Source organism: Nycticebus coucang, chromosome 14, assembly GCF_027406575.1.
Source record: "Nycticebus coucang isolate mNycCou1 chromosome 14, mNycCou1.pri, whole genome shotgun sequence".
Classification (NCBI taxonomy): Eukaryota; Metazoa; Chordata; class Mammalia; order Primates; family Lorisidae; genus Nycticebus; species Nycticebus coucang.
Genome location: NC_069793.1, coordinates 7,956,996 through 7,968,138, shown reverse-complemented (window position 1 = coordinate 7,968,138; position 11,143 = coordinate 7,956,996). Strand labels below are relative to the sequence as shown.

The 11,143-nt window shown below is 49.0% G+C and overlaps 1 pseudogene across 1 annotated transcript; it reads right to left on the bottom strand.

Annotated features, from left to right (window-relative positions):
* Positions 1-6,277: 6,277 nt before the first annotated feature.
* On the bottom strand, positions 6,278-9,178 carry LOC128564836 (E3 ubiquitin-protein ligase RNF181-like; annotated as a pseudogene). The gene has a single exon (XR_008374162.1). The product of XR_008374162.1 is annotated as an E3 ubiquitin-protein ligase RNF181-like (transcript).
* Between the last annotated feature and the right edge of the window lie 1,965 nt (positions 9,179-11,143).

Below are 11,143 nucleotides of genomic sequence, written 5' to 3'. Positions count from 1 at the left end.
GTTTCCCTGACAACCTGCCCCTAACAAGCTGTCTCACACCTGTCCACTTGATTTCACAGCACTGTAAGTTCTGCACATGTCCAGTTACAAATTAAATGAGTGACTTGGGGTAAAGCCGGGCGGGTCAGGCCTGTAATTCTAGCACTCTGGGAGGTGGGTAGATCCCCTGAGCTCAGGAGGTGGAGACCAACCTGAGCAAGCGCAAGACCCCGTTTCTAAAAAAATACAAGGGCGTGGGAGGGGGTGCCTGTGGTCCCAGCTACTCAGGAGGCTGAGGCAAGAGAATCACTTGAGCCCAAGAGTTTGAGATTGCTGTGAGCTATGACGCTATGGCAACAAAGTGAGACTCTTGTCTCAAAAAACAAACAAATAAATAACTGGTATTGGTGCCACATTCTGTGTGGGCCTCAAGGGCTTGTGTCTGCTTTTCTTTGTCCTCAGGATCCAGGTGCATTGCCTGCAGTGTCTGGCATGAAATAGGGGTTCGTTAATTTATCAAATGCTATTGAATGCCTTATTATGTGTCAGGTGTAATTGTGGGCACTGGGAAAATGGAATGAACAAAACTCACAAAATCATTTGCCGTCAGTCAAATGGGGGAGACAAACTTTAAGTTTTAAGTATATAGTAATAGGATGTCTGATTAAGTGCCCTAGAGAAAAATAAAGCAAGAAAGGGGTAAAAAGAGCATTGGGTGAGGGGGATGGTGTTGCATTTTCAGTAAGGAGGCAGGCAAACCCCAATGAGAAGCTAATACATGAAAAGACTTGAAGAAAGTGAGGGGATAAGATTCCTGGAAATCTGGAGAAGAACCTCACCGGTAAAGGGAACAGCGAATGCAAAGGCCCTGGGGTGGGAGCCGCCCGGTGGTAGCCAGAATGGCAAGAGCTGGGAGGGGAAAGCAGGCTTAGGTCCTGTAGGGCTAGTGACCATTGTCACCCAGGAACATCCTGGCAGGTTTTGAGCAGAATTATAATCTCTGACTTAGTTTTATCAGGATCCTTCTGGCTGCTGTGTGGTTGAAGAGGGAAGGGTGACAGCAGGGAGACCTCGTAGGAGGCTGTTGTAATAATCCAGGGGAGCCAGGATGGTGGCATGGGCCAGGTGAGAGCAGAGGAAGGATGACCAGATGGGATTCTGGGTGTGTTCTGGAGGTACCAATAGGATTTGTTGGTGCATTGGGCTGGAGGAAGGAGGTCAAGGGTGTCTCTGAGGCTTTGGTTTTCTCATTCATCTGGTAGATCAAATCCATCAGTGACACCTTTCATTTTTTCTTGGCACTGTCTTCAGGCCACGATGCTCTTTCCAGTCCCACTTCTGTCCCCAGATCATTTTAGTGACCTTTCCAGCCATTCTTTTTTTTGTTTGTTTTTTGAGACAGAGTCTTATTATGTTGCCCTGGGTAGAGTGCCGTAGCGTCACAGCTCATAGCAACCTCAAACTCTTAGGCTTGAGCAATTCTCCTGCCTCAGCCACCCCAGCAGCCGGGACTACAGATGCCCACCACAATGCCCGGCTGCTTGATTTTTTTTTTTTTTTTTTGTAGAGACAGAGTCTCACTTTATGGCCCCCGGTAGAGTGCTGTGGCCTCACACAGCTCACAGCAACCTCCAACTCCTGGGCTTAAGCGATTCTTTTGCCTCAGCCTCCCGAGTAGCTGGGACTGCAGGCGCCTGCCACAACGCCCTGCTATTTTTTTTTTTTGGTTGCAGTTTGGCCGGGGCCGGGTTTGAACCCTCCACCCTCGGTATATGGGGCCGGCGCCCTATGGACTGAGCCACAGGCGCCGCCCCCGGCTACTTGATTTTTGTTGCAGTTGTCATTGTTGTTTAGCAGGCGCCAGCTAGGTTCGAACCCAACAGCCTCGGTGTATGTGGCTGGCGCCCTAGACACTAAGCTATGGACACCGCCCCCTTCCATCCTTTTTCCATTGCCTCTCTCCGGGCTACTTTCCTGTTCCTCCCTGCATGTGCGCAAGTCTCATTTCCTACATACCTTTTCTTATGGTCCTACTACGTGTGATGCACTGTCTGGTGCAGAGGTGCCAGTAGTGAGCAATGGCAGTCCAAGAGGAAGCTTCTGCTTTCTTGGACCCTATCTCCTAGCAAGGTAGACAGATGATACTTAAATTCATCAGCTGTGTAACTTTAAGCAACTTCCTTAACTTCTATGCATTTCAGTTGCCTCCATTTTAAAATGGTGACAAAAAGTTTTAACACTAGCCGTGTGTGGTGGCACTTACTTGTAGTCCCAGCAACTCAAGAGGCTGAGGCAGGAGGAATTGCTTGAGACCAGCAGGAGTTGGAGGTTGCAGTGAGCTATCATGATGCCACTGCATTCCAGCCTGGGCAACAGAGTGAGACCCTGACTAAAAAAAAAAGTTTTTGACAGCAGAGTAGTTGCGGCACAAATGATGATAATTTTTTTTTCTTGTTTTTGAGACAGAGTCTCACTATGTCGCCCTCAGTAGAGTGCTGTGGCATTTCAGCTCATTTCAGCTCCAACTCTTGGGCTTAAGTGATTCTCTTGCCTCAGCCTCCCAAGGAGCTGTGACTACAGGCGCCCGCCACAATGCCCGGCTATTTTCTTGTTGCAGTTGTCATTGTTGTTTAGCTGGCCTGGGCTGGGTTTGAACCCGCCAGCCTTGGTGCATATGGCTGGCGCCATAACCACTGTGCTACGGCGCCCAGCCAATAATGATAATTCTTTTTTTTTTTTTTTTTTGTAGAGACAGAGTCTCACTGTACCGCCCTCGGGTAGAGTGCCGTGGCCTCACACGGCTCACAGCAACTTCTAACTCTTGGGCTTACGCGATTCTCTTGCCTCAGCCTCCCGAGCAGCTGGGACTACAGGCGCCCGCCACAACGCCCGGCTATCTTTTTGTTGCAGTTTGGCCGGGGCTGGGTTTGAACCCGCCACCCTCGGCATATGGGGCCGGCGCCCTACTCACTGAGCCACAGGCGCCGCCCAATAATGATAATTCTTGAGTGAGTGCTGTGGCAAGACCAAAAGCCAAGGTGCAGAGAGAAGGCCTAAGAAGCAGGGAAGGAAGGTGCTCCTGGAGGTAAATGGTCAGTGAAGGCCTCTGGGACACAGTTCCAGACAGGCTGACAGGTCGGAGGCTGAGAATTTGGGATATTTCCTTCCCTCCCTTCCCTTTCTTTCTTTGACAGAGTCTCACTTTGTCACCCTTGGTAGATTTGCTGTGGTGTCTAGCTCATAGCAACCTCAAACTCTTGGGGCTCAAGAGATCCTCTTGCCTCAGCCTCTTGAGTAGCACCTGCCACAATGCCGGCTATTTTTAGAGATAGGTCTCACTCTTGCTCAGGCTGAGCTCCAACTCCTGAGCTCAAGCAATCCACCCTCCTTGGTCTCCCATAGTGCTAGGATTTATAGGTGTCAGCCATTGTGCCTGGCCAGAATTTAGGATTTTTCAAGAAATCTAAAAAAGACTTTTCTGTGCTGTAAGTGTCCTCATCTGTAGGCTAGGGATGATGATGTGCCAGGGACTTCCCAAGGTTACCACACAGATTGAACAATATAATCCACCAGGAGTGGACTCCATTCTTGTCAGAGCTGAAGCTTACAAAAATGTAAATGCCTTGCTTTGAAGAAAGAAACATACGCATGAAAAATAAGGGGTGCCAATGGGGAAACCTGAAGCTTAAGCTTCTATAGTGTAATTCCCACCAACTCAGTCTTCTCCCTAAGTGAGGGCAGGGAGGCAGTGCCTCAGGCTGGTCAGTGACCCTTTCCCAGATCCCTGGAGCACAGGAGGGCCACCAGAGGAGGAGTCCTGGCCTGTACATCACATGACAGCCCCCCCGACACACACACACTGATTCAGGTTGCTATTTCAGGGCCGCTGCTGTCAGGGGTGGGGACAGGCATGGTGAGGGCTGTATGTGGAGTCCACTTGAGGCCCAGTTCCTGCATGAAGGAGCCTGAGGGCCAGTGAGGGTAGCCACAGCTCTGCAGAGCAAACTTTCAACTTCAAAGATCTCTCAGTGTGGGGAAAAATAACAGCTGGAGCTTGGCATAGCTGGAGACTGGGGGTCAAGGACGAGGTACAGCTCAGAATTCTGGGATCTGTGGAACCTGGACTTTCTGCTTTTGTAAAACTCTCACTATTGGGGTGGCAATTTAAGACAACTTGGGTCTCCTTCCAGTGAAAGCAAAATTTCACTCTGGGTTCCAAGAAACTCCTAGAGAATATTTTAAATTCACAATTAAAACTGGAGCCCAATTTCCAGCTCTTCTGCTGAGATGGAATCTGAATCCTGATCAGCGGGGAGAGTGTGGGACAAAGGACCTCAGAGTTCTGCTCACATCAGTGAACGTGTGGGAGCTAGGCACTGTGCCAGATGCTTCAAGGACTAAAATGATGGTAATTATTATCTAATAATTATTAATCAGAGAGCCCCAGAGCCCAGGCTGGGACCTCACTGTCCACGCCCCCTCTCTGGTGATCTCTGCCAGTCTCCTAGCTATAAATACCACCTCGGCTGACTCCCATAATTCTGAAACACCTGTTCCTCCCTTAACTTTCTTCTTGCCAGTGGCATCACTTTTCTTCCAGTGGTTCAGGCTGGAAACTGGAATTGTCTTGACTCTTCTCTTTCCCATCTCACACCCCCCTCTGCAGCCATCCCCACCTCTGGCTGGGGGCAGGACTGGAGTGCTCTGGGAGCTAGTAGGTATCCAGAGTTAGAGGGGACAATCTTGTAAGATACCCTGCAAGGGGCCCCCAGCCTGGGCACTCAGTGTCATAGTCTACGTGAGGTGTGGGGAAGAGGAAAGGGAGGAGAGCACGTAATTCAAGGGACCATCAAGGTGGGGCCGATGAGGGCCTCAGCAGCAGCTGTGGAAGACAGTACATCAGAGCGCTCCTGAGTTAGAGTGCCACGTGCTGTCACAATTTGGATAGGGAAGGGGCCCCAGTTTCCTGGGGCAAAATTCCCTGACAGCTGGGTAGGATGGAGGCTTAGAGGCAGAATAAACTGATCTAAGGCAATGGTCCTCAGCCAGGGTGTCCCCAGGTGTCATTTGGCAATGCCTGGAGATACTTTTGTGTGTGTGTGTGTTTTTTTTTTTTTTTTTTTTTTTCAGTTTTTTTGGCCAGGGCTGGGTTTGAACCCGCCACCTCTAGCATAGGGGGCCGGCGCCCTCCTCCTTTGAGCCACAGGCGCCGCCCTGGAGATACTTTTGGCTGTCACAGCTGGGATGGTGTGTGGATAAGCTGTAGTGGTCAGGGATGCTGCTGAACATCCTGCAGTTAGGGAGCACAGGGCAGCTCCCCACAATTACTGGGCCTCAACTATCAAGGGAACTATAGAAGTGTTAATAAGTGGCATTTCCTGTGGGTATTATATGCAGTTGTCCCAGCACCACTTTTTCCCCCTTATTTATTGATTTATTTGGAGACAGAATCACTTTATCACCCTTGGTAGAGTGCTGTGGCACCATAGCTCGCAGCAACCTCAAACTCTTGGGCTCAAGCAATCCCCTTGCCTTAGCCTTCCAAGTAGCTGGGACTAAAAGTGCCCATTACAACACCTGGCTGTTTTTTAGAGATGGGGTCTTGCTCTTGCTCAGGCTGGTCTCAAACTCCTCAGCTCAGGTGATCCAGCTGCCTCAGCCTCCTAGAGTGCTAGGATTACAGGCATAAGCCACCGTACCCGGCCTCCCCCTCATTTTTAGAGACAGGGTCTCACTGTGTCACCTAAGAGTGCAGTGACATAATCATAGCTCACTGAAACCTTGAATTTCTGGGCTTAAGCAATCTTTCGGCCTCAGCCTCTGAGGAGCTGGGACTATAAGCACATGCTACCATGCCTAGCTAATTTTTTTTTTTTTTTTTTTTTAGACAGAGTCTCACTTGTCACCCTTGGTAGAGTGCCATGGTGTCATAGCTCACAGCAACCTCAAACTCTTGGGTTCAAGCAATACTCTTGCTTCAGCTTCCCAAGTGGCTAGGACTACAGGCGTTCGTCACAACGCCCAGCTATGGGCCTAGCTAATTTAAAAAATATATTTTGTACAGACAAGATCTTACTATGTTGTCTAGACTGGTCTTCAAATCCTGGCCTCAAGTGATCCTCCTGCCTCGGCCTCCCAAAGTCCTGGGATTGTAGGCCTACGCCACCGTGCCCAGCCCCCAGCACCACTTTTTGAAAAGACTTCTTTTCACATTCAATGGTCTTGGCACCCTTACTAAAATCAACTGACCATAAATAAATCAATATGGATTGAAGAAAAAAGTGGCTTTTTTTTTTTAGTAGAGAAACTTTTAATGAGGACTTAAGGTACAAGAGGAAGACTTAGAGGGCCAGTGCTCAGCCCCAGCCTCCTCACATGTACATGGCTGCATGGAGGTTCTCCAGTTGCTGCTGCTGCTGCTGCTTTTGAGCCTTATCTCGTCTGTGCTCTTCATAAGCATCATCATCAGTGGGCAGCTCATGGCGGCGCAAGTATTTGTCTTGCTTAGCCAGGGCAGAATGCAGCTGGAATGGAAGAAGTGATGGCAAGGCATCTCAATGACAGTCTCCTCCTCCTCCTTGAATTCCAAAAGGGACACACGGCACTTGAGCTTAGCCTGAGGGCCTCTGATAATTGTCCTGGAGAGGTTCTGGACCACAGTCTTGGCAGCAGGTGGAGGCAGGTGGTGTTCCCAATCTACTATCAACCCCAGATCTTCAAAGTCCACACTATGGAAAAGTGACCTTGCAAGCTCCAGTAGCGTGTTGGTTCGTGTCTCTTGCTCGACATCCAGCAATTCACAGTCATGTTCATCAAAATAGGATGCCATGGCTTCCAGGAAAGTGGCATTTCTTCCTTGAGCCTAGGGCTTGAGAACGTAACATGCTACGTGAAAAGCCAGGTTAAATTGACCACAGTACATAATATGACACCCACTGCCAAGAGAAGGATGTCAGGGGTCACTGTAGGAAATGAAAGATAGTGAAATTCATTGACACCTCTCTCCCATTGCAAGGTGGGAGGTCTATGTTCCTCCCCTGGAATTTCTTGTGCTTTGGGGCTACTTGCCTTGGGAATTCCTTGTGCCTTGGGGCCAGTTCCCAAGCTTTGTAAAACGGGCAGTTTCCACTTCCAGTTTTTAGGGACACTCTCTCCTCTCTCTTAGATGTCCTGTGCTGCCATATCAGTCCGATCACTCTGAGGCCACCATAGTGTGAGGAAGCCCAGGCTAGCCAATGGCAATCCTGCTATTCCAGGCCTGTGAGGGAAAGAGTCTTGGGCTCCAGCCTAGCCCAGCCTCCAGTGAATCTCACTGAGAGGACAGTCATTAGTGAGGACACACAGAACAGAAGAATCACCTATGGAGACCTGACCAAATTCCTGACTCATAAAATCGTGACATGGAACAAATGGCCATTGTTTCCAGCCATAAAAGGTAGTTTGTTACACGCAATCGGTGACCAGGAAAGTCACCCCAAGAGCTTTTTCCTGTACTTTCCCTTCTCTGAGGATGGTAGAGACTCTTAGAAATTCTCAAGCCCCAGTGTTGTGCTTGTTCCACCTTCTCTTCTCCTGCCCTTACCGTGCAACTCCCCGGCCTTGTCCAAGCCATGCTGTCTCTGGTGGACTCATAGGCCCTGCTCCCCCAGTCAGAGGAGCCTTTGGCAAATCAGATCACCCACTCCCTCCATTAGAAGCTTCAGGGCCACCCCATTGCATCTGATACCAAATCCAAACACCAGGAACTCCGCAGGCCTCACTCAGGAACCTTTCTGCTCCCAGAACTCATTATCTTCCCAGCTCTTAGCACTCTCTCCAATGTGTCAGCCTGAGGGCAGTGACTCTATTTCATCCTCAGCCCAGTGCTGGGCTCCTTCTGGGCCATTGGCAGTGCTGAGTGTTTGTTGAGTGAGCAAATGGAACGCCATTTTCCTGACCCCTCGGCCTCTCCCAGAAGGTCTTCCTCATTCCTTATTCTGCTTTTTCTTTTTTGGGCCAAATTTTTGGATCCCCTCAGATCCAAATATCCCAACCCCACCATCTGCTTTCCAGCATCTATTTCTTGAAAAACACCAAGTGGTGGAGTGTGCATTTGTGTGTTGGGGAGGAGGCTCTCGTATGCTGTCAGTGGGAAGGCACACTTAGCAATAGCTACTGAAAACACAAAAGGTGTTTCCACTCTTAGCAATTTATCCCACAGGTGACCCCACCCTGATGGCACAAGATATACACAACAGCACTTTCTGTGACGGCAAAGGGAATAGGAACAAGGTGCATGTCCAATCATGGAGGACTCTGGGAAACGTGAAGCTGCCTGCGCGGGATGGAATATTAGCCAGTGTTAAGAAACCCAACATTCGGGTAGATACGGACACGCTGATGATACACGGTGGAATGATGAAAGTTAGAGGTTGTGATATTGTGATCTGGGCTTTCCCTGGGGTTCCTGGCACAAAGCTTCTAAAATTTCCCAGATGAGAAAAGTGTCCTTTATCGTTCATAGTACGCCTCTTTCCACCACACCCGAGTTCCTGATAATGACGTGACTCTTGTCGGAGCACGGGGCTGGCAGTCAGGGGAACCAACCATGTGGCTAAAGGGCTGCACCTTTCTGTCTGCTCCACATCCAGGGAGGGGATAGAGATTAAACTAATCACCATGGCCAATGATTGCAAATCATGCCTATGTAATGCAGCTGCCATTAAACTCCTAAAGGCAGGACAGGGTTCGGAGAGTTGCTGCATGGGTGACAGCATGTGGGTACAGGGTGGGTGGTGTCCCAGAGATTCTGCAATTATGTGGGATAGGGAGGCACACCTCGCCCACTTGTTCTACCTGGTTACTGAGTTGTATTCTTTTTTTGTTTTTGAGACAGAGTCTGACTCTGTCGCCCAGGCTAGAGTTCCATGACAGCTCACAGCCACCTCACCTCTACCTCCCATGTAGCTGGGACTACCAGCCTCTGTCAGAACATTCCACTGATATTTTTATTTTTTTTTAGAAACAGAGTCTCACTTTATTGCCCTCGGTAGAGTGCCGTGGTGTCACAGCTCACAGAAACTTTCAACTCCTGGGCTTAAGTGATTCTCTTGCCTCAGCCTCCTGAGTAGCTGGGACTACAGGCACCTGCCACAATGCCCAGCTATTTTTCGTTGCAGTTTGGCCAGGGCTGGATTCGAACCTGCCACCCTTGGCAGGTCAGTGCCCTACCCGCTGAGCAACAGATGCCGCCCTTTTTTTTTTTTTTTTTGCAGTTTTTGGCCAGGGCTGGGTTTGAACCCACCACCTCTGGCATATGGGGCCGATGCCCTACTCCTTTGAGCCACAGGCGCTGCCCAATAGAATTCTTTTCTTTTGTGTTTTTTTTTTTTTTGCAATTTTTTGCTGGGGCTGGGTTTGAACCTGCCACTTCCAGCATACAGGACTGGCACCCTACCCCCTTTTTTTTTTTTTTTTTTTTTAAGACAGTGTCTCATTATGTCGCCCTCAGTAGAGTGCTATGGCGTCACAGCTCACAGCAACCTAAAACTCTTGGGCTTAAGTGATTCTCTTGCCTCAGCCTCCCAAGTAGCTGGGACTACAGGTGCCCACCACAATGTCCAGGTATTTTTGTTGTTGTTGTTGCAATTGTCACTGTTGTTTTAGCTGGCCCAGGCTGGGTTTGAACCCGTCAGCCTCAGTGTATGTGCCTGGCACCCTACCCACTGAGCTACGGGCACTGCTATCTATTCTTATTTTAATTTGTTTTTATTTATTTTTTTGAGACAGAGTCTCACTCTGTTGTCCTAGGTAGAGAGGTGTAGCATCATAGCTCACAGCAATCTCAAACTCTAGGGTCCAAGCAATCCCCTTGTCTCAGCCTCCTGAGTAGCTGGGACTACAGGTGCCTGCCACAACACCCAGGTAGTTTTTTTTTTTTTTGAGATAGAGCCTCAAGCTGTTGCCCTGGGTAGAGTGCTGTGGCATCACAGCTCACAGCAACCTCCAACTCCTGGGCTCAAGCGATTCTCCTGCCTCTGCCTCCCAAGTAGCTGGGACTACAGGCACCCGCCACAACGCCTGGCTATTTTTGGTTGCAGCCATCATTGTTGTTTGGCGGGCCCAGGCTGGATTCGAACCCGCCAGCTCAGGTGTATGTGGCTGGCGCCTTAGCCGCTTGAGCCACAGGCGGCGAGCTGCACCCAGGTAGTTTTTTAAATTTTAGTAGAGATGGGGTCTTGCTCTTTCTCAGGCTAGACTTGAACTCCTGAGCTCAAGCAATCTACCTGCTTCAGTCTCCCAAAGTGCTAGGATTATAAGCATGAGCCGCCACCCCCAGCTTCTTTTTCTATTTTAGTAGGAACAGGGGTCTCACTCTTACTCAGGCTGGTCTCAAAATCCTGAGCTCAAGAGTTCCTCCAGCCTTGACTTCCCAGAGTGCTGGGATTACAGGTGTGAGACCAGGGTGCCTCTGAATTGTATCCTTTATAATCAACTAGTAATAGCAAATAAACTGTCTTCCTCAGTTGTGGTCATGGGGGCCCCAAATGTGTAGCCAGTTTGTCAGAAGTATGGGAGTACACAGGACTTGTTACTGGCGTCCGTAGTGGAGGCACTCTTGTGGGACTAAGCCATTGATTTGTGGGATCTGATGCTAACGCCATGTTGGAAGTATCAGAATGGAAATGAGTTGTAGAAGACCCAGTTAATGTTGCAGAATTGGTCCGTGTGAGGGGGAAAAAAAAACCTACAAATTTGGTGTCAGAAGTAACATGAGTAAAAATCAGACCCTAGTAGTTATGGAACAGTGTTTATGACTGAATACATTTTTATAAAATAAAATGTGTGTATATTTTTATAAGTGATTATACACGCATGAAAAAGTCTCCCAAACCACCCCCATGGCCTGAGAATAGGAGGTTTTATTAGTCTAGGACTGGGGGGGGGCATAGCAGCAGAAATGTATTTTCTCACAGTTCTGGAGGCTGAAAGTTCAAGATTGAGATGTTAGCAGGTCTGATTTTTCCTAAGGCTTCTCTCCTTGGCTTGGAGACAGCCGTGTGTTGTCACAGAGCCTTTTCTCTATGCTTATGTCTCGTGTGACATTTCCTCGTCTTATAAGGATATCAGTTTAGATTAGGGCCTATCTTACAGCCTTCTTTTAACTTAATCACTTCTCATAGGC